Genomic DNA, 25373 nt, shown 5'->3' with positions numbered 1-25373 from the left:
CTCCATTCCCAACACTCTAAAATTAAAACAAGAAAGGCAGCTTGAGACCTAAAGAACATCATTAGAAATATTTTTTAAATACCAAATATATTCCAAATTTAAACAAAATAATTTCCATAAAGAAAAAGAAGATATTGACACTAATGAAATCACAAATCTCCTATATTTTAGCTTACTTTTCTTCATATCTACATAATAAAAATCCACCCCTCCCTACCCTAATAACATAGGATATTGTCAGGGTGGCCAATATATTCATATAAATTCAACTACTAATGTTTTATCTATCTGCAGATGGATTCTCATAAGTTCCAATATTAATTCTGTGGTTGTGTATAGTGTTGTGCTGGTTCTATTCATTTCACTATTTACTATCCCAAAAAGTTCTTTCCGGGTTTTTTTAAAAGTCAGTTTATTCATGATTGCTTATGGCACAGTAGTATTCCATCACATTCATATATGACAATGTGTTTAGCCATTCCCCAATTGATGGGTATCCCCCTAGTTCTCAAGTATTTGTCACCACAGAGAGCTGCTATAAATGTTTTGGAACATATGCATTCTTTTTCTCTTTCCCTAATCTTCTTGGCAATATGTATACAGAGCTTTATAAATCTTGGTTGTAACTCCAAATTACTCTCTAAAACATTTGGATTAGTTCACAATTCTACCAATAACATTCACATTCCCATTTTTCCGCATCCTCTCTTTGCACTTTTATAATTTTAGCTAGTCTAATGTTTTGAGAGCTCAGAGTTATTTTGGATTGTATTTCTCTAATAAGAAGGGATCTGAAATTTTTTTTTCATATACTTACATATGGCTTTGATTTCTTCCTTTGAAAATTGTCTGGTCATATCAATAAGGAATGACTCTTATTCTTATATATTTGACCATCTTAGATCTGATGAAAATTGGGGTTCTAGTACTATCCACCCTCTAACTTCTCCACCCCCTTTCTCTATCAGTTCCTACACTCATTCTTCCTCCATATGTAGCTATTCCCCCTTACCTCCTTCTGCTCTACTCTCCTACCATTTTGGTTCATTCCATTGCATTCATATTGACCTCAAGTTTTCCATTTATACACTCCCACTTCAGAATATCCAAGAAATAATGCCACTCTCAGGGTTCCTGAGGAACAATTTTCTATACAAGAATTAAAAATTTTGTCATTTTTGAATTGCTTATGATAGGTCTATCATCATCTTTTTATACTTCTTATATATTGAATTTTCTACTAAGCTATAAATTTTTCTTCAGAAATAGTTGAAACTCTTTTAGTTCATTAAATATACATTTTCCCTCTTATATTTATTCTCACCTTTGCTGGTTGTTATTTTTGGTTGTAAGACTAGTTCCATTGCTCTGTGAAATGCTATACTCAATTCCCTGTCTTCTTTTAATGTTGTGGCTGCTTTTAATGTGAACTGTATTATTCCAACTGCAGCTCCATATTATATGCTATTTTTTTATTTTTTCCACAATTTTGGGAATTATAGAACTTAGTAATGACATTTGTGTACATTTTCATCTTTGGGTCTCTTTGAAGTGGTGATGGGTGGATTCTTTCCATTTCTATCTTACCTTTTTACATTAGAATTCCTTGGCAGTTTTCTTTGATGATCTCTTGGAATATGGTTTCTAAATTCTTTTGATGGTAGTTCATCCACTCATTACTTCTAGGAGTCCAACTATTTTTGTATTGTTTCTCCCTGCTTTTTTTCCAGGTCAGTTGTTATTTTTGTGATAAAAAGTTTCCTGTTCTCTTCCGTTATTTTTTAAATTTTTCTTTAATCTTTATTGTCTCAAGAAAGCATTTGCTTCCATTTGTCTAATTCTGTTCTGAATAGATAAATTTTATGGGAGATTGTACATCTAATTTTCCATTTTGGTAATCTTTCATAAATTTCTTGATTTTTCTTGCAATGCTCTTAATTTTTGTTCTAGTTTTTCCTCAGTCTCTCCCATTTATTTTTGGGGTCTTTTCAAAACTTTTCCAAAAGCTCTTTTTGAGCTTGTGGTTTTTTTATTGTGTTTCTTTGGCATATTTTTTTGAAAATTTTAATTAGTCAATTTAGAACATTATTCCTTGGTTACAAGATTCATATTCTTTCACTTCCTCCCCTCCCCACATCCCTTCCTGTAGCTGATGAGCAATTCCACTGGGTATTACATGTGTCCTAGATCAGAACCTATTTCCATGTTGTTGATGTTTGCACTAGGATAACCATTTATAGTCTCAATCCCCAATCATATCACCCTAGAATCAGGTAATCAAGTACTTGTTTTCTTCAGTGATTCTACTCCCATACTTTTTCCTCTGAATATGGATAGTGTTTTTTCTTGTAGATACTTCCAAGTTGTTCAGGATCACTGCATTGCCACTAATGGAAAAGAACATTACATTCGATTATACCATAGTGTATCAGTCTCTGTATATAATGTTCTCCTGGTTCTGATCCTCTCACTCTGCATCAGTTCCTGGAGATCATTCCAGTTCACATGGAATTCCTCCACTTTATTATTCCTTTGAGCACAATATTATTACATCACCAAAATATACCACAATTTGTCTAGCCATTCCTCAATTGAAGGACATTCCCCCATTTTCCAATTTTTTTGCCACCATAAAGAGCACAGCTATGAATATTCTTATACAGATCTTTTTCCTTATTATTTCTTTGGGGTACAAACCCAGCAATGCTAAGGCTGGATCAAACAGTAGACAGTCTTTAGCACCCTTTGGGCATAGTTCCAAATTGCCCTCCAGAATGGTTGGATCAATTCACAACCCCACCACCATCCATTAATATCCTGACTTTCCCACATCCCCTCTAGCATTCATTACTTTCCTTTGCTATCATGTTGAACAATCTGCTAGGTGTGAGGTGCTACCAGAGCTGTTTTGATTTGCATCTCACTGATTAAAAGAGATTTAGAACAATTTTTGATGTGCTTAATAATAGTTATGATTTCTTTATCTGAAAATCGACTATTCATGTCCCTTGCCCATTTATCAATTGATTTAGCTCTTTATAAATCTGAAAAATTATACTTTTGTCAAAGGTTTTTGTTATGAAAATTGTTTCCCAATTTGTTGCTTCCCTTCTCATTTTAGTTGCATTGGATTTGTTTGTACAAAAACTTTTAAAATTGATATAATCAAAATTACTGATTTTACATTTTATGATTTTTTCTAAATCTTTTTTTCTAATTTTTTTTTCTAATTCAGTAAAAAAAAAAGGTTTTTTGTTACTTCAATGCCTATAGAACTAAATAAGTAAATTAATTTGGGCAGGATTGTCATTTTTAAATTGTTAGCTTGTCTTACCCATGAGCAATCGATGTTTTTCCAGTTGTTTAGATCAAGTTTTAATTGTGTGGAGAGTGTTTTGTAGTTGTGTTCATATAGTTCCTGTGTTTGTCTCAGCAGATAGATTCTGAAGTATTTTATATTGTCTAGGGTGATTTTAAATGGAATTTCTCTTTCTAATTCTTGCTGCTGAGATGTGTTGGAGATATATAGAAATGCTAATGACTTATGTGGGTTTATTTTGTATCCTGTAACTTTGCTAAAGTTATTGATTATTTCGTATAGCGTTTTGATTGAATCTCTAGAATTCTTTCAGTAGACCACCATGACATCTGCAAAGAGTGATGATAGCTTGGTCTCCCAATAGCCTATTTTAATACCTTCAATTTCTTTTTTTTCCCTCTAATTTCTATAGCTAGTGTTTCTAGTACAATGTTAAATAATAGAGGTGATAATGTGTATCCTTGTTTCACTCCTGATCTTTTTGGGAAGGCTTCTAGTTTGTCCCCATTGCAGATGATGTTTGCTGATGTTTTTAGATATATACTGTTCATTATTTTTAGGAAAGGCCCTTCTATTCCTATACTTCCTAATGTTTTCAATAGGAATGAGTGTTGTATTTTGTCAAAGGCTTTTTCTGCATCTATTGAGATAATGATGTGATTTTAGTTCGTTTGTTTGCTAATATGGTCAATTATGCAATTGGTTTTCCTAATATTGAAACATCTTTGCATTCCTGGTATGGATCCTACCTGATCATAGTGAATAACCCTCATGATCACTTGCTGGAGTCTTTTTGCTAGTATCCTATTTAAGACTTTTGCATCTATATTCATTAAGGAAATTGGTCTATAGTTTTCTTTCTCTGTTTTTGACCTGCCTGACTTTGAAATCAGTACCATATTTGTGTCATAAAAGGAATTTGGTAGAACTCCTTCTTTACCTATTCTGTCAAATAGTTTGTATAATATTGGAATTAGTTGTTCTTTCAATGTTTAATAGAAATCTTTTTTGAATCCTGTGGGGAGGGGTTTAGGCAATTTTATTAAATTTCTTTTTCTCATATGGGGTTGTTTAGTTATTCTATTTCTTTCTCTGTTAGTCTAGGCAATTTATATTTTTGTAAATATTCATTCATATCACCTAGATTGCCATATTTATTGCCATATAATTGGGCTTAATAATTTTAATAATTACCTTAATTTCCTCTGCATTGTAGGTGAGGTCTCCCTTTTCATCTTTGACACTGTCAATTTGCTCTTCTTCTTTCCTTTTTTTAAAATTAGATTGGCCAGTACTTTGTCTATTTCATTTGTATTTTTTCCAAAGTACCAGCTTCTAGACTTATCTATTAAATCAATAGTTCTTTGGTTATCAATTTTATTAAGTTCTCCTATGATTTTTACAATCTCTATTTTTCCCTCTGTGGATTTTTAATTTGTTCACTTTCTAATTTTTTAATTTGCATGCCCAATTCATTGATCTCTGTCCTCCCTAAAAGGATGTCTCATCATTGTCATTTTCTGCAATGAAATTATTGTTTCTATTGTTTATTCTTTAACTGATTTTGGATAATTGTATTGTAATTTCAAATCATTTTTTTATTTGCCTCTTCATGTACCTTGAGTAATTATTATTTTCTTTGCATTGTGATCTGAAAAGGTTGCATGTATTATTTCTGTTCTTTTGTACTTGTTTGCAATGTTTTTATGCCCTTGTACATGGTCAGTCTTTGTGAATATTCCCATTTGTGCTGCTGAATATGTGCTGCTGAAAAAAAGGTGTATTCCTTTTTGTCCCTGTTTATTTTTCTCTACATATCTACTAACTCTAATTTTTCCAAGATTTCATTCACTTCTCTTACCTCTTTCTTATTATTTTTTATTTGATTTATCTAGTTCTGATAGAGAAAGTTTTAGGTCTCTCACTAGTATAGTTTTTTCTGTTTTATCCTTGAGTTCCACTAGTTTCTCCTTTCAAAATTTGGATGCTATGCCATTTGGTACATACATATTGAATACTGACATTTCCTCATTGTCTATACTGCCTTATATAAGAATGTAATTACCTTCCCTATCTCTTTTGACTAGATCTGTTTTTACTTTGGCTTTCTCAGATTTCATGATTGAGACTCCTGCCTTCTTTTTATCAGTTGTTACCCAATAGATTTGGCTCCATCCACTTACTTTTACCCTAATTGTGTCTACCTTCCTCATGTGCGTTTCTTATAGATAGCATATGGCAGGATTTCATTTCTAATCTATTCTGCTATTTGCTTACATTTTATGGGTGAGTTAATTTCATTCACATTCAGAGTTATGGTTACCAGATGTGTATTTCCCAGCATTTTGATTTCTACTCCTTGTCCTGCCTTTCTTCTTTCACTATTTCCTTTTACTCCATTTTTTTGTTTTTAATCAGTCTCCCTAATTCCCCCCTTATTTTACTTCCCTTTCTAAACCCTCTCCCTTTTTATTCCTCTCTTATTTTCTTTACAGTGTTTTTAAACTACCCCCCCCCCCCCAGTCTCTGGCTCCCTTGTATTGCTTCCCTCCCCAGCAGTCAATTTGTTAACCTTCTAATTTCCAATAGAGCCCAAATCAATTCTTTGCCCCAATGTATTTGATTGTTCTTCCCTCTTTGAGTCAATTTCAATAAATGTGAAAATTGAGTATTTCCTATCTCTAACCTCTTTACTTTTCCAGTGTATTGGTCTTCTCCCCCTCTCCCGCCATGCACTTCTTTGTGACATTTACATTTACCCCATTTTGTTTCTTTTCTCATTTCCCTTAGTATTAACCCCTTTTTAAAACTCTAGTTGTATGTATATGTATATGTATATACACATATATGCATACATATATTTATATACATATTTATTTCTTTGCATTTCATCCTATAGAGTTTTTTGCTATTCCCTCTAAGCATAATTCTTCTAGCTACCCAGGTGATAATAACAATTTTTAGAGTTATAAATATCCTCTTTAATTGGGTCCCTTAAAAAAGTTTTATTTTTGTTTGTTTTTTCCTCCTTTCTTAATTACCTTTTGGTGATTCCCTTGAGTTCTGTGTTTTGGAATCAAATTTTCTGTTCAGGTCTGGTCTTTTCTTTACTAATGCTTGGAAATCTTCTATTTTATTAAATAATCATATTTCCCCCTACAAGAATAAAGTCAATTTTCCTAGGTAGTTGATTCTTGGTTGTAGATCTAGTTCCCTTGCTTCCCAGAATATCATATTCCATGCCTTTGGGTCCTTTAGTGTAGATGCATCTAGATCCTGTGTTATTCTCACTGTAGCTCCATGGTATCTGAATGACTTCTTCTTAGAAGCTTTTAATATTTTTTCCTTGGTCTGGTAGTTCTTGAATTTGGCTATAACATTCATGAGTATTGTCACTTGGGGATTAAGTGTAGGAAGTTATCTGTGGATTCTTTCAATCTCCAATTTTCCCTCTTGCTCTAGAATATTGGGGCAGTTTTCTTGGATATTTTCCTGAAGGATGATGTCCAGGCTTTTTCTTTTGTCATGGTCTACCAGTTGAACAATGATTCTTCAGTTGTCTCTCCTAGACCAATTTTCTAAATCTTCAGTTTTGTGAATGGTGTGGTACATATTTTCCTCATTTTTTTCTCCCTTTTTATTTTGTCTTATAGTTTCCTACTCCCTCATGATGTCGCTTGCTTCAAATTGTTTTATTCTAGTGTTTAATGACTGAATTTCATGCCTGGATTTTTGGTCATCCTTCTCTTTCTGGTCTGATTTTCTTTGGAGGTCATCTTTCATCTTCTTTGTGTCATCTTTCATCTCCTTTGCCTCATTTTCCAGCTGATTAATTTTGGCTTTCAAGACATTATTTTCTTGTTTTAGTTCAAGTGCCTCTGTTTACAGATGACTTATCTTACTTTTTAAGTTCTTTTCCCAGTTGCCTTCTGTCTCTCTTCATTGTGTTGTGAATTGTATTTTGAGTTTTTCCAAAGCCTGTGTCCAATTCACTGGAGTCTCTGTGTTTTTGCTTGGTGTTCCTTGAACTTCCTCTCTTACATTTGCTTTATTTCCTCTTTATTCATTGCCTGGATTGAAGCTCTCTATTGTAATTTCTTTTTTTTTCTTTTTCTGTTGTTTGCTCATATTTTCCCCTTCTTTTCCCCCTGTAGTTTCCTGTAGCCTTGCTCCTCTCATTATGTGCTGGAGCTGTAGGTTTGGACTTTTCTGCCAACCTTCACCCTTGGAGCTTAGCAAGGCTCTCAGATCAGTCTGTGGGGGAGGGATCTTAGAGCTTGAGCTTCCCTGCCCTCTGAAAACTTGATAAGATTTTATGTCCAGCAAAGTTGATCTTGCAGAGCTGGATGTGCTCTGAGGCCAAAACCTCCAGAAAGGGGGAGGGCAATATGTAGTGTCTTGGCTGCAATTAGGCTGCTTGCTCTGTGCTTCTCCAGTTACCTCCCCACTATCTGTGTTCAAAGCCCTCAGCCTGGCACAGCTTTGCCCACAAGGTACTCCCTCCAGTCTAGTTCCCTTGCCTTCCCAGAGATTCCAGTCACTGCTGAAGGCTCTGTACTATAGGTGGAGGAGTAGTCCTGGGACCTTCCTTCTTCCATCCCCTTTAACCCAATTGTTCTTGAATTCAGGCTTTTAGGGAGTATATATTTAATTATAGTCCAGTAGGATGGTTCCTTGGCTCTGTCCTATTGTTAGGTTTGGTTTTCAGTCCCCTAGGAGCATTGGTTTTTAATTGGTAAGGAAGAGTTTCCAGAGGTCTGAACTTTTGCTGCCTCTAAGCTGCCATCTTGACTCCCAGGCTCTTTGGCATTTTTGATATAGATATTTTTACTTTATTGCCCTCTGAGCTTAGCCTGAGGTCTTTTCTGTCCCCATAGTAGTTATCAATAGTTGGGTTCCTTCCTCCTTGGCTGTTTTTTTTTTTAATTTTAGCACCCAGGTTAATAGACTTTAATACTGCCTTTTTACTATGGAACTAGGGTTTCTGTAATATTGGTGTATGTTATCTTATATTTCAATATTTTTGTGTGAGTTTATTTTTTCCAGGCCTTATTAATTGTCCCTATTTTATAGCTAAGAGTCTGATATATTTCCTGGCTTCCCTGTTCATGTTCCAGTCTGTGACTTTTTTCTAGTGCCCAATCAGAATTTGAATGTAGTTCTCCTGCAGCTGCAAGCAGACAGGAAACTTTCCACTCTGGTGACACCTGATGATCCCACTTTCCTGGGAGCAATCATAGCCTATAGGTCTCTAGTCCCTCAGCAGTTGCACTCTCATACTAGTGCCAGCTCCCTCATTGGCTTCTCTTTTCCTACCATCACTGCCCATGATAGAACAGACTTCAAGTCCATGTTCCCTGAACTTCCAGTATCCATCATCTGTCTTCAGCAAGGCTTCATATCTTATAGGATCTGGTGCCCATGGACTCAGTGGATCTCTTCTCTTAATCTCCACCTATTAGCTAGCAAGGGTCCCTAGTATGGAGGCAACTATAATCATAGCCCCTGCTGTAGCTGACATAGCTGATTGTAGAGACCTTTATCTGTGGATGTGGATTCCAATGTTGTTCCCCTGGAAGCAGGATTTGGGGCTCAGCTAACAACATAAGGTTGAGTGTTAATTCCAAGCTCTGTTCCCAAGTGTGATCAAGGAGAGGAAGTTGAAACCTTCCTCCCTGTCTACTTTTGCTGCTTTGTGATTAATATTTGTTAGTCAATCTGAAATAAAACTACTAGCCAAAGCTCCAAGCCAATGACAGGATTTTTTTGAGAGAAACAAGTGTCTCTCAGCATAGTTAGATCATTAAGTTTTCCTCCTTACCAAAGACCACTGAATGAGAATTTTCTTAATTTGTATTATCTAAAATTGCATCATTCAAGATTCCACCCCAATATTTGACAACCAATCCTAGGTTTCAATGGGCTGGTGATGCCATTAGAGATAATGGGTTGAAGATATATTTTCCAGCAATGATTGGGTATTATCTTCTTGAAGAGGCATTTCAGTTCCTTATTGAGTCTTGAGTGGTTCAGATGACCCTCATGTAGATATGCTAGGCCATGACCTCATATTAATGAAAGCTTTAAGGCACCATAACTCTTCCTGATATGCCTTGTATAATTATGACCCATAGTCAGCTGGTCAGCAAAGGTCCCCACCACTCATGAGCCCAAACTAAGATGGAAGATATAGACTTAGAGTAAAAAAAAAAGAAGTAGCTAGATTTACTGCATAACTTAACATTTTTCCTTTTAAAATATAATTACTAGAATTCTCATAATCTCACTATAATTCCATTAATCACTAATTAATCATTGTCCCAGAACAATCACTTCTTTTGGCTAACTAGTCATTAATTCTATCATTTGGCAGCCCATTTAAATGGGTCAGGGATAAGGGAATCTCATTCTCTTCATCTTTTAGAATTCATTTTATGAATTTATGTATTTTTGGAGGGTGGTATTATGAGGGCAAAGAAGATTTCCCACAATATTCCCTTAGCAAATGTTCTTGACAAAGGATTTGAGTTGTAGCTACCATGTTTTACATATGTACCATATGTAGCTCTTGAATTCCAAATAAAAATTCATGGTATATTTATCCCAAAGAAAGTTCACTGAAATGAGAAATGAGTGAAGAATTCATGTAACTCTTTTTACATACTGATTGAGTGAAACTTCCTTGCCCAGATTTTAATCATCTTTGAAAAAATTCCTTTTTCTTGCAAACCAAACTATTGATAAGATATCACTTACTATTTGTGCAGAGTATGTGTTTCATCTTAATGGGTTTGTGGAAAGAATTTAGATTCTAATTTTGTGTTTGAATTGCCTCTTTCCAGATATATAGGAGGAAGAGAATTCAATAACTATTGAAAAGAATTGGGGAATAATATCTCTGTCAAAATGGCAAAGCTTTGAGAAAATGTCTCCCTAATTCCAGAAGAATAAAGCATGTCTGTAATTACAGAACTAATCCAACTAGCCTCAGACAGTTCCCACTATTATACTGATTGAGATTTAGACTTCTCAAAACATCTGTGATCTAAGTTAAGCAACATCTGTGTCTGGGCATCCAGTTATTCCTCCTTGACTTTGTGTACCTCCCAAACTCTCTCTTTTCTCAAAAACATTATAATTGTTGGGCTGGCAGAGCCTTTATTTAAGCAGCTGGGACTAGACTCTGCTCATCATTCATCTGTACTTTCAGAAAAATTCTATTTGTATCACACCAATGGGTCTCAGTTTTCCTCTGTTGATTCTATTCAGTCATTCAGAAGCAAGTCTATTATTCAAAACTAGCTTCTTTAAAAAAATCCATTTAGTCTTATTTCAATGGGGAAGGAGAGATCCTCTAGTAGGATTTAAGCTCCTTGAGGAAAATGACTCTTTTGGTTTTGTTTCTTTTTTTTTTATTCCCAGATATCATGACTAGAACACTGTAGATCATTAATAAATCCTGGCTAAAATAAATTGAACTAACCATTTTCTTTCATTTTCTTAGAGTTTTGATCCTTTTTGTACTTCAGGGAATAATTTTTCATTGGGTTCCAGGAAAGTTTAAATTTCTTCTGAATTTACATCCTTCTCTTCTTGATGGAGATAAAGAGATTACAGCCATGTAGAGAACTACCAAGTGAGGAAATCACTTCTATCCTTGTAAGTCACCATCTTATCTAAAACTCAGCCTTACAGAATTGCCAGTGTCACTTAGATATTAAATGACTTTACCAGTCAGACAAACAGTATGTATCAGAGGCAGGCATTGAAGATAGGTTTTCCTGACTTCGATGCAAGTTCTTTATCTACTATAGACAGCAAATAATATGGAATTCAGATACTTCTCGAAATAAATCAGAAAATAAGAATATTGTAACTACTAAAAGTTTAACAATCAATGATACTCTTACCCAGTTCCTGAATTGTTTTGTTACTATTCTTACAATAAATTAAAGGTGATTTGGTCATTATGTCCTACATACATGGTGATGTTATAGGAAAAATACAAACTATTTCTGGGTTTCCACTGATTACACTGTCACAAACATAGACTGTTACCTGGAATTATGACTGGAATTGTTTGAATTACAATATAGCCAAAGATGTAGGAATAACAATTCCATAGAAAAAGGTTTTCAAAATATTCTTGGGAAATGTGAATTAGATCATCAACAATTGTGAGTCTACATTAAGAATTCTAATCACTAAGTAGTTATTAGGAAATTATTACGTTTTAGGTATTAGGAAGATTATTTTTTATGAAGCAAGTATCTTATTTATTTGTTCTTTAATCATTAGCCATTGATTTCTGTTCATTCAGACTTTCCCCAAGAGTATTGATTTGGATTTGATAGAGCAAATTATTTAAATAAGCCATATTATTAATAATTAAATGACAGTAAATTATGTAATTTTTAATTCTTGCAAAAGTTAAATAATTGATTTACAATGACATGATGATACATTTAATTGTGGCCATTTTCTTTCAGCTCATGTACTAGATGATTTTTTCTTAAATGTATGGTTAATTTCATTGTAGTGATTAATAAATCATGTAACATGTCTCTCTAAGCCTACAATTTTCTTCTGTTGCCTACTTTTGTTATACTGATAAAGTTAAAGGATAGATAATTGATCATTAGTAAAATGATCAGCATTAATTTGATCATAATGAAAAGTCCAAGAGATTGTAACCCCCTCTTTAAGCAAGAATTTAATACTACTTATTGAACTACAAAGTGTCTCCTCTTCCCATAGAGTTTGCAGATGGAGTTGTTCTCCCCAAATAGTCTGTCCATATAGTTTACAAATGGAGATCCTTTAAACAATATGAATTTACACAGGTGTTTACCTTTACTGCCAAATATAGGTTTGAAAAACATTTTTTATAGATATTTATTTCATGGTAATGAGCCATTTCCCACTGTAAGACAGTAATGAGCAGTCAGGCTCTTTTAGGCCAGCTTTTTGTTTTACATTTTTTAAACAAAACTGTTTCACATTCATATGGTTCCATATAATTACAAAAACAAATTTGGAATACACCTCAGAGGACAAATTATCCAGCTTCTACCTGAAAAACAAATCTTGAAATGCTGCACTACACATGTCATCTAATCTGTATTCAAATAACTCTAGTGACAAGGAACTCACAAGTTCCTGAAGTCTTCTATTTTGTGAAAGTTCCAATAACAAAAAATCTCTCTTACTTTGAATATAAACTTGTTTCTATGGAACTTTCTCCCATTTATTTTAGTTCTTCTATCTCTAGTCGATTAGAAAAATTCTGATACATTTTTAATGTGGAAGCTACTCAGACAAGGTGACGTTCATTTTTCACCAGTGCTAAGGAAAGTGGCTAACACATAGTAGTCAATGAATAAATGTTTATTGCTTGACTAACTGACTTAATTAAAGGTTTCTCAACTCTAATCTAAAGATTTATTCTTAGTCCACTCATTTACATTTTTATTATGATCTAAAATCTCATCACTATCTTTGGGAGGATTGTACTCAATCAAAATCATTTCTAAATTGTAGAACAGAGGAAAAAAAACTTTCTAGGAGAGTTCAGTTTTTCATCTCATGCATTTCCATATATGCTCCTATTAATAAAGCCAAACTTTTTTTTAAGGAGGCCATTATATTCCATTGATGATTAATACTGGATTCTTCAAACACTAACTACCACCACTATAGTACTTATCACCTCTATTCCCCACCCCACATTTCTCTAATGCTATACTTTTGCCATTAATTAAAAAAGTAAATTTCATGCATTTAAGTAGATAATTATTTATAACTTTTATTTATACATTTTACACTTCCAAAGTATTATCTTCTGACCCCAAAAGTAAGCTATTCCCCTAGAATAACTCTATCCCTTCACTTCTGAAAAGAAGAAAATATTGTCTCCAATTTCTTCTTTGGAACCAAGTTTAATCATCATAATTTATTATAATTTAATGGAATTATTTCAATTGTCTTGTTAAAGTTCCTTCTATTTAATCATTATGCACATTTTTCCTGGTTCTACTTTTCTTTTCATCTGTTCATTTAATCTTCCTCTCTTTCTCTATATTCATAGTGTTCCCCCATATTTATCATGTTCTTCATAATACTATTATATTAAATTCATGTAATTCAATTTCTTAGTAATTATAGAATCAGGGGACATTTACTTAAATTATAATTATTTACCAAGAGCATTTAGCACAATTTGACAATAAATATTATTATATTAAACATATATTAAACATCTTTTCTTTTGCCATTGAATTCCTTTGGGGAACATTACGGAAATTTATATTGAAATTTACATATTTAATAATTCTTTAGAGTTATTTGACCCATTATTTCAATATATTTGAAATATTTCTGAAATAATATTCTGCTAACCATTATGTACCTACTACTCTACTGCCTTCCTTTATGCCCTTAGTGGAACATGCTGCCTCTCTAAATCTCTAAATCTCTAAAACATGCCTTCCTCTAAATCTTTGAAGGTATATTGTTTTAATCTCTCATTTGCCCAAAACACATAACACATTGTATTATATTTTCTCCTGTATATTTTGTACCCTCATAATTATTAAAAAATTATATGTTTCCCGTTTTATTGGTGCTTATCATAATCACTTTCAATAAAGAAATAAATATTGATTATTGTTATTATTTTAATATTTTATAATAATTAATAAGCATTTCATATACAGTTTCCTCCAAGGCATTGAAAATACCAAAGTAGAAGCAGGAAAAGAAGAGAATTCTATAGTAGACCATTAGAACACCTTCTTCATCCTGAAAGAGGTGTATTAATAACTGATAGGATTTAGATTCTATTATTTAACAAAAAATAAATGTCCCAAACTGTACCAAAATTGGGTCTATATATCTCTGTTACTCATGCATTATCTTTAAATTCAATTTTTCTTAGCACATAGTGAAAATTAATAAATATTTTAACCTGATTTCACTTTTTCAAAAAAATATTAGGAAATTTGTCTGATAGATGCCAATATCACTCTAGAAATTCTCAAAACTCACTGATAAACATTCAGCAAATTTTGAGCTTATTGATTAGAGTCTGTTACTTGAACTCATTTAAAATAACTTGGTTTAATATATTTCCATGCCAAAATCTGTTTAAGTATGTAAGTTGTTCAATCTAACTTTATCCAGTTGCAGTTATGGTGAAGTCAAATATATCTATTATTTTCATCTCTTCAATCATGAATTTTATTTTCAACCTCACCTATTCAATTGGTTGCATACTAAGAATTTATGTACTAAATAGCATAACAAATAGAAACTTAGAGTTACATAAGTACAATATGTATGATAATATATTTTAAGTAATATATACATATTAAATATATAGTACATATAATACACATATAAATATATAATATTATATATAATACACTACATATTACATATATAATACACATATTATATATGTGAATATAAGTATACTCATGTAGTAAAACTCTAAAAGAGGAGACAACAATATTCCCCTTTTTGACTTACACAGACTAAACAAGAACAAAATAAGAAAGAGCCCAAGATACAGGATATTCTTATAGAAGTATAAGATGTGAGAAACCTTTGGTTACTATTGAATGGGAATAGAACCCCTCCCTTATATTATTATTATTGAGACTAATTATTAAATTTTTATTTTTATTCTCTTAGCATCTTCAACTTCCCTCATATCTATCCACAGAATTCTAACAATGAATAGCTAAGGGGAGAAAAATCTATTTATCTTCATGTGGAGTCATAACTGAGACAAAGAAATGGCCAAGTAGTAGCTTAGAAATCAGTTGGAAGCTGGCATATATGCCTTTGTCATGTAACTTCTCTCTTCCTATATGGATCCTGCATGGTAATTATTGGAGCGCATAATGGGGAAAGATAGCAGTTGTTAGCAAGGGGTGTTGACATTTGTCTTGTTCCTTAAGTATGGCCAACAATTGAACTTCCAGTTTTAAGAATCTCTCCATATCAGTGTTGGTACTATAAATTATATATATATATATATGTGTGTGTGTCCTATATGTATGTAATTTATATACCTATGTAAGTACATGTGTATGTACTACTATATATAGCATATATTATACATAGAGAGTGTATAAATATATAAATATATGTAATACATATAGTTGTTATTATTGATCAAGCATTTGAATCACCTCCAACTCCTTCTGACCCCATTTAGAGTTTTCTTGGCAAAGATGCTGGACTGGTGTGCCATTTCCTTCTCCAGCTCATTTTACAATTTTTTTAAACCCTTACCTTCTGTCTTGACTATCAAGACATGTGTATGAACCAACCCTTTTCATGATGCAAAGAACTGGAAGTTGAGGGGATATTCATCAATTTGATATTGCTGAAACATTCTGGTATATGATGGTGATAGAATACTATCACGTTTAAAGAAATTATGAACAAGTTGAATGCAGAAAGTTGAAAAGAACTACATGCACTGATTGGTACAGAGTGAAATATGCAGAATCAGTAGAACTCTGTACACAATAACATCATTTTTGTGATTAACTGTGAAAGACTTAACTGCTTTCCCCAATACAATGATGCAAGGCATTTCTAAGGGATTTGTGACAAAGAAATTGTCTACCTCCAGAGAAAGAACTATTAGAATTGGAATTCAGATCAAATAATGATCTTTCAATTTAATTCATTAGTTTTTGTTTGAGGAGGGGATTGGTTTTGTCTGAGTATTCTCATATGAATGTATAAACTGGTAATATATTTTATATGATAATATATGTATAATATAGAACAAATGGTTTACCATCACTTAGAAAAGTGAGGGAAGGGAGGAAGAAACAATTTGGCTCATATAACTTCAGAAAACTTATATGGAAAATTATTACATGTAATAGGTAAAATAAAATATCTCTTTTCAATTTTAAAGCCCATTGGTATTGGGCTTTTTCATCACTAGAGGAGAGCAATGCCCTGAGCCTGCTTGAGAAGTAGGGCAGAGTTATCAAGAGACAGTATTTTGAGCTCCAATCTCTTCAGTTACCACCAAGACCCATCAGGTTCTTCAGGCTCTGAAAATGCTTTGGGTTTTTCTAGCATCCAGCACTGTGAGAAAAAGTGGATGATGGTATTGCTGAAGGGAGAATTAGTCTTTGGGAAGAAACCAGGATGAGAGGAGCTACCAGTCTTCCTGATATAGATCTGTCTTCAACTTGCTGCAGTAAAGGCTTTGGGAAATGTCTAAAAATGTAGCATAAGTATGAAAGCATTAAAGGATTTTTATCTAAAAATGTCTGCATATGTAATAATATGTGATCCAATTTCTGATCCATCATTCTGAAAAGCTATTCAGAACTATACACAAAGGGCTACAAAAGATATAAAATGAGCCAATTATATCACTACTAAGTCTGTATCTCAAGGAGATCAAGATCAAGATAGATAGTAATGTTATACAAGTAAATATAAGCAAAAAGTGATATAAAGATTGAACAACTTAAGAGTCATAATGGAACTCTTTCTCTTTTGGTTGATCTAGCCACCCACTCCTAGTGGTAAAGCTACTCAAATCTGTATTGTCTTATGTATATACTCCTATGTTTACATTTTATCAATTTGTTTTGCTAGTGGAGTGGATAGATTCATTTGTTTGATTTTTGTTGTGCTGTGAATGATGGAACTAATATTTTGCGGGAAGTCAAGCATTAGGTATAAGACTTGGGACTCCTTTTCTTTTTAAGAAATTGCAATCAGATATTTAGTCTGAACCTGAAAAATACATCCACTATATAAACAATATTTAAGTGACCAAATGCATATAATTATAGCATAATACTTCTCTCTGAGGATAGCAGAGGGAACAAATTTCTGGCTCAAACTTTCTGCTTCTCCTTGTATTTGTGTGTGTGTGTGTGTGTGTGTGTGTGTGTGTGTGTGTGTGTGTAGATTCTAGAAATACCTATTCCTTATTCATAGCTATGCTCTTTGTGGTGGCAAAAAAAAAATTGGAAAATGAGGAAATACCCTTTAATTGGGGAATGGCTGAACAAATTGTGGTATATGTTGGTGATGGAATACTATTGTGCTCAAAGGAATAATAAAGTGGAGGAATTCCATGGGAACTGGAACAACCTTCAGGAAGTGATTCAAAGCAAAAGGAGCAGAACCAGGAGAACATTGTGCACAGAGACTGATACACTGTGGTACAATCGAATGTAATGGGCTTCTCCATTAGTGGCAATGCAGTGATCCTGAACAACTCAGAGGAGTATATGAGAAAGAACGCTATCCACATTCAGAGGAAAAACTGTGGGAGTAAAAACACTAAAAAAGAAAAATAAAACTGCTTGATTACATGGGTAGAGGGGGATAGGATTGGGGATGTAGACTCTGAATTAACATCCTAGTGCAATACTAACAATATGGAAATGAATTGTGGTCAAGGACACATGTAACACCCAGTGGAATTGTGTGTTGGCTATGGGAGGGGGAGGAGAGGGAGGAATAGAAAATGATTTTCGTAACCAGGGAATAATGTTTGAAATTGAAAAAATAAAATAAAGAAAGAAATAGACTAATTAATTAATTAAAAAAAGAAATATCTCTTCTTTTCTTCAGATGACAAAAGGTACTCATATGCTACATATAAGGGAAAGTCTTAATAAAATTTTTTTGCTGAATTTTTAGCATTTTTTTGTGCTTTATAACAATTTCCTTCTCTTCTTCTTCCTCCTCCTCATTCTATAACTACTACTACCAGTACCACAAATCCTACTGCTTCTCCTCCTCCTCAGGCTAAAATGTTTTGAATTTTGCAGAGCACTTAAAACATTTTATCTTGTTCTATCACTATCACATAAAGTAAATATTATTAATAGACCCCATTTTCAAATATGGAAACTTAGTATGGGAGAGATTTACTTGCTGTAGTCAAATAGTTATTTTGTTTCTGATACAGAACACTGTAACTACTTTCAGTATACCATTCAACCTTTAAACCACCAATATGATATGAATCCTTATATTTTTAATAAAGCAGAATAGGAATAAGTGCATATTGTTTCTATTAAAAGCAAGGGGTGGGAGGAGAGAAAATGTTTATCTTAAAAAAATTTTTTGATCATTACATAAAGTTTGACAACCACTTCTATAAGAAAAGGGATTTCCCTTCCACCACAACTTTGGTCTCAATGGAATCTGTTATAGTATACATTTGGAACTCAATAAATAGCAGAAGATTTAAAGATGAATCATCCCTAGAAACAAAAGGTAAAGAGCTGTTTATTATTAGTTGCTACATGGATATTTTTGAGTATTATCAAGTAGGCAACACTTTTTGATTAATTCTTTTTAGAATTAGAGTAAAATGTGAACAATTTTCTTTTCTACTTTAAATTCCTTGCACAAGTAATAGTAATTTAATTTTGAAGAAAATAGGACAACTATTTGAATTGATAAATATAATGCATTTGATTAATACAAAGCTACCTCTTTATTCAAATATAATTGAGCTCATTATTATATTTTGCTAGGTTTCTCCTATATTGGGACCTTGTCACCCCCAAAACTTCCATATACAAACAACAGAGTCTGAAATAAAAATAATTTGAATTTTATTTTTGGATTAAACATTTTTTCCAAAGGTCCTAAGAAAATTGACTAGATAGAAAGTATAGCTCTGACTTCTTTATTTAACATCTCAGGGGACCAATATATATTAATCTATAAAATATGAATAGTAATAGCATTTGCCACAAAGGATATTTTAAAGATAAAATGAGATAATATATATGAATTGCTTTGCAACATTTTAAAGCGCTGAATAATTGTGAGCCATTGATGCTGTTGTAGTTGTATACAACTGGTCCTTAAGTCACTGAAAAATTAGGAATCTCTGGTTGGGGAAACAAATGTTGACAGTTTCAAAGCTATGAATGATAAGATCTGGCGGGAAAGTTATATAATAGGAGAGTATAACTTTTAGAAGTGTTCAGAACAGGTATTAATTTCTTGGAAGCAATACAAAGGGGAAGGGAAAATAAGTAGGTGTTGTGAATGTCTAGGAGTGGCTAGATGGTTCAATGGACAGATTGCTGGGCCTAGAGTCAGGAAACTATTGTTGTTCAGACATTTCATTTCTGTCTAATTCTTTGTGACTCCATTTTGGAGTTTTCTTGGCAAAGATAGAGTAGTTTGCCAATTCCTTTGCCAAATCTTTTTGTAGATAAGGAAACTGAGGCAAATTGAGTTAATCACTTACTCAGGGTCACATATCTAATAAGAATCTGAGAATTCAGATTTGAACTCAGGTATGCTCTTCAGCCACTATGTCATTTAGGTGCCTAAGTGATAGGTACATATGTCAAAATGGATATGGGCTAATATGTCCATCTCCTCCACTACTGTCTCATAATAGAGAAATGAGATTAGAGATAAGGGGGATAGGATGAAATAACATGATAACTTTCAGGTGATACAAAAGAAAAAGGGTTAGGATCAAAGAACATGTTCCTTCTACCAACATAACTTGAAAGTCAAACAAGATTGGAAACAATGAGTTCAAACAAACTGAATCAAAATGAATTTCACAATAGCATTTGACAATATCTCTCCTGATAGACAAATCCTGTAGCCATGGATTTCTATGGATGTGATGAATAGATTTAAGTGAATTTAAAATCTATTGAAAGGCATGTCTTAGAATAATTATTGGACTTCCGGGTTAACATGGCTGCAATCTAGACGCGAATAGCTTCCTCTCCCAGGCACCGAATGAAATAGACTACCTCAAAAGAGCATAAAAATAACCTTTGAAAGAATGGAGAGACTCTCCAGTACCCTATAGAAACAAAGATACATGTGGCTTGAATATTTCTACACTATAAGGAGGAGGAAAAGCTAGCAAAAAAAAGTGAACTGAGCCTCCCTTCTCCCACCATTCCCCCAACCCCCACCAAACCAGAGTAAGGTATCAGAGTGCTCACTGGGACAGAGAGTGAGTGAGGAACATCTCTGTCAGGGGGAGGGGGCAAAACAGGGTCCTTGGGATCTAAAGACTGCAAGGAAATGACCTCTCAGGGCGGTTTCATGGGAGAATCCTGCACTGAGCAAAGGGGAGGCTGTACTGAACACTGGGGTGGCCATGCTGAACACAGGAGAGGATGCGCTGAGCAAAGGGGAGACCATGCTGAGGAAAAGGACAGCCACGCTGAGAACAGGGGACTGCGCCCTAAGAAACCTCAGAGGCTTGGAAGAACTAGTCTGAGGCAACCTAAATTCACAGAAAACCTGCCCACATCACCGAGACCACAGACCAAAAAGTAAACGGGAATAAAACCACCAAAGGGATGGCACACATGGCCCAAAATCAAGCGTCCAGGAAGAAAGCGAAAAAGGTGACTATTGAAAACTTTTATGGCGGGAGTACCCAAGGAAAAGAAGAAAAAGAGGATGAAACCCAAACAAAATCAAAATATGCCTCCCAAAATGGAAATTATTCACAAGCTCTGGGAGAACTCAAATTGGAGCTTACCCAAAAGATGGAAACCTTCTGGAAAGAAAAATTGGAGAAAGAGATCAGCAGTCTGATAGATAAGACTTCACAGTTGGAGAAAGAGCTGGAAGCATCTAATAGAAGGGCAGACAAAGCTGAAAAGAAAAACCTGTCCCTAACAACCAGAATTAAGCAACTGGAAGACAGTGATCATGCAAAACAGCAAGAATTTATAAAGCAAAGCCAAAAAATTAATGAATTAGAAGAAAACACAAAATATCTCACTGAGAAGGTCACAGACGTGGAGAACAGAGGAAGAAGAGACAATGTGAGAATTATTGGTCTGCCCAAATAAAAAAAGAGATAAACAAAAACCTCGATGCTAAACTACAGGAGATTATAGAAGAAAATTGCCCACATTTTCTGGAGCAAGGGGGCAAAATAGAAATAGAAAGGGTTCATAGAACACCCTCTATACTAAATCCCCAAAAGACAACCCCCAGGAATGTAATCGCCAAATTCAAGAGTTTCCAAGAAAAGGAGAAAATCCTACAAGAAGCCAAGAAGAGGAGCTTCAGATATAGGGGGGCTCCCATAACGATCACACAGGACTTAGTGGCTAACACACTAAGAGACCTCAAAGCATGGAACACTATATTTAGAAAGGCAAGAGAGCTGGGTCTCCAACCAAGAATCAATTACCCAGCAAAACGGACTATATACTTCCAGGGGAAAGTATTGGCATTCAACAAAATAGAAGATTTCCAAGCATTTGCTAAGAAAAGACCAGAACTTAGTAGAAAATTTGATACCCAATCACAGAAAGCAAGAGAAACATGAAAAGGTACATATGAAAGAAAGGGAAAAGGAGATAAATCTTATCTTTTTCTTTAAGTGAAAATCTCTTCTATAAGGACTACACTAACATCAAATTATATATATATATATATATATATATATATATATATATATATATATATATATATATATATATATATATTAATATGTAGGGAAAATGTATTGTGTAACTCTCAAAAATTGTATGCACCATAAGAGTAGTTAGAAGAATCATGCATAGGGAAAGATTGGGGCATAAAGAAGATTTGGTGAAAGGAGGGGCAAAGAAAGGAAAAGGGAGGGGGGAAGCGCCGACAATACTAAAATTTGTTTCAAGAAATGGGGGGGGGACTAAATAGAATAATCTTTGACATACAAAAATAGACATGGTAAGAGGAGGGGAAGATCTCTCATATGAGGAGAGGAAGAGAGTGTAAAGTGGTATTACATAAACCTTACTCTCAGTGAAATCAACTCTGAGAGGGAAGAACATCTAGATCTAGTGGGATCCTGAATTCTATCTTATCCAACAGGGTAAGAAAGAAAGGGAAATTAAGGAGGGGTAGGGGGGAGGGAGTATAAAAAGAGAGGGAAGGAGAGGGGGGAGGGGAAGGGAGCATAAAATGGGAGGGGCTAGAAAGGGAAGCATACCAATGGAGGGGACTAGGGGGACTTCCCAAAAGTAAACCACTTGTTCAAAAGGATATAGCTAGGGAAGAAGTGTCAGAACTAGGGGAAGATATCAAAAATGCCAGGAAATCCACAAGTGATAATCATAACTTTAAATGTGAATGGGACAAACGTAGACGAATAGCAGATTGGATTAGAACCCAAAACCCTACCATATGTTGTCTTCAAGAAACACATATGAGAAGGGTTGATACTCACAAGGTTAGAATTAAAGGATAGAGTAAGACCTTTTGTGCCTTAACTGATAGAAAGAAGGCAGGAGTTGCAATCATGATATCTGATAAAGCCAAAGCAAAAATAGACCTGATCAAAAGGGATAGGGAAGGTAAATATATTCTTTTAAAAGGGTGTATAGACAGTGAGGAAATATCATTAATCAACATGTATGCACCAAATGGTATAGCATCCAAATTTCTAATGGAGAAACTAGGAGAACTGAAGGAGGAAATAGACAGTAAAACCATATTAGTGGGAGACTTGAACCAACCACTATCAAATTTAGATAAATCAAACCAAAAAAATAAATAAGAAAGAGGTAAAAGAGGTGAATGAAATCTTAGAAAAATTAGAGTTAATAGACATATGGAGAAAAATAAATAGGGACAAAAAGGAATACTCCTTCTTCTCAGCACCACATGGCACATTCACAAAAATAGATCATACACTAGGTCACAGAAATGTGGCACTTAAATGCAGAAAAGCAGAAATAATAAATGCAACCTTTTCAGATCATAAAGCAATAAAAATATTGATCAGTTTGGGTACATGGAGAGCCAAATAAAAACTTAATTGGAAATTTTTTTATTAATAAGAAATTAAATAATATGATACTCCAAAATCAATTAGTTAGAGAAGAAATTATAGAAACAATTAATAGTTATGTTGAGGAAAATGACAAAGGTGAGACATCCTTTCAAACCTTATGGGATGCAGCCAAAGCAGTACTTAGAGGAAAATTCATATCCCGGAGTGCATATATTAACAAATCAGGAAGGGCAGAGATCAATGAATTGGAAATACAAATCAAAAAACTTGAGAAATAACAAATTAAAAACCCCCAGAAGAAAACCAAACTAGAGATCCTAAAAATTAAGGGAGAAATTAATAAAATTGAAAGTGATAGAACTATGGCACTAATAAACAAGACTAGAAGCTGGTACTTTGAAAAAACAGACAAAATAGACAAAGTACTGGTCAATCTAATTTAAAAAAGGAAAGAAGAAAGGCAAATTAACAGCATTGAGGATGAAAAGGGGGACATCACCTCCAATGAAGAGGAAATTAAGGAAATCATTAAAAACTACTTTGCCCAACTATATGGCAATAAATATACCAACCTAGATGATATGAATGAATATTTACAAAAATATAAATTGCCTAGACTAAGAGAAGAAGAAATATATTTCTTAAATAATCCCATATCAGAAAAAGAAATCCAACAGGCCATCAAAGAACTTCCTAAGAAAAAATCCCCAGGGCCTGATGGATTCACCAGTAAATTCTATCAAACATTCCAAGCACAGCTAACCCCAATACTATACAAATTATTTGACATAAGCAAAGAGGGAGTTCTACCAGATTCCTTTTATGACACAAACATGGTACTGATCCCAAAGCCAGGCAGGCCAAAAACAGAGAACGAAAATTATAGACCAAATTCTCTAATGAATATAGGTGCAAAAATCTTAAATAGGATACTAGCAAAAAGACTCCAGCAAGTGATCTGAAGAATCATTCACCATGATTGATTAGGATTTATACCAGGGATGCAGGGCTGGTTCAATATTAGGAAAACCATCCACATAATTGACCACATCAACAAGAAAACCAACAAAAATCACATTATTATTTCAATAGACGCGGAAAAAGCCTTTGATAAAATACAACACCCATTCCTATTAAAAAAAACTAGAAAGCATAGGAATGGAAGGGTTGTTCCTAAAAATAATAAACAGTATGTATCTAAAATCATCAACTAATATCATCTGCAATGGGGAAAAACTAGATGCATTCCCAATAAGATCAGGAGTGAAACAAGGATGCCCATTATCACCTCTATTATTCAACATTGTACTAGAAACACTAGCAGTAGCAATTAGAGAAGAAAAAGAAATTGAAGGCATTAACATTGGCAATGAGGAGACCAATTTATCACTCTTTGCGGATGACATGATTGTGTAGTTAAAGAATGCTAGACATTCAACCAAAAACTAATCAAAATAATCAACAACTTTAGCAAAGTTAAAGTTGCAGGATACAAAATAAACCCACATAAGTCATCAGCATTTCTATATATTTCCAACACAGCTAAGCAGCAAGAACTAGAAAGAGAAATCCCATTCAAAATCACCTTAGAGAAAATAAAATCCTTAGGAATCTATCTCCTGAAACAAAGACAGGAACTATATGAACACAACTACAAAACACTCTCCACACAACTAAAACTAGACCTGAACAATTGGAAGAACATTAACTGCTCATGGGCAAGACGAGCCAATATAATAAAAATGACCATCCTACCGAAACTCATTTATCTATTTAGTTCCATACCCATTGAAGTTCCAAAATTTTTTTTTACTGATTTAGAAAAAACCATAACAAAGTTAATTTGGAAGAACAAAGGACCAAGGATATTCAAAGAAACAATGAAAAAAAATACAAAGGAAGGGGACCTTGCAGTCCCAGATCTCAGATTATATTATAAAGCAGCAGTAATCAAAACAATTTGGTACTGGCTAAGAGACAGAAAGGAGAATCAGTGGAATAGACTTGGGGTAAATGACCTGAGCAAGAAAGTCTATGACAAACCCAAAGATCCCAGCTTTTGGGATAAAAATACACTATTTTATAAAAAAACTGATGGGAAAATTGGAGGACAGTGTGGGAAAGATTAGGTTTAGATCAACACCTCATGCCGTACACCAAGATAAATTCAAAATGAGTGAATGACTTGAACATAAAGAAGGAAACTATAAGAAAATTAGGGGAACACAGAATAGTATGCATGTCAGACCTTTGAGAAGG

Source organism: Monodelphis domestica, chromosome 3, assembly GCF_027887165.1.
Source record: "Monodelphis domestica isolate mMonDom1 chromosome 3, mMonDom1.pri, whole genome shotgun sequence".
Taxonomy (NCBI): Eukaryota; Metazoa; Chordata; class Mammalia; order Didelphimorphia; family Didelphidae; genus Monodelphis; species Monodelphis domestica.
Note: the sequence above shows the minus strand (reverse complement) of the source record.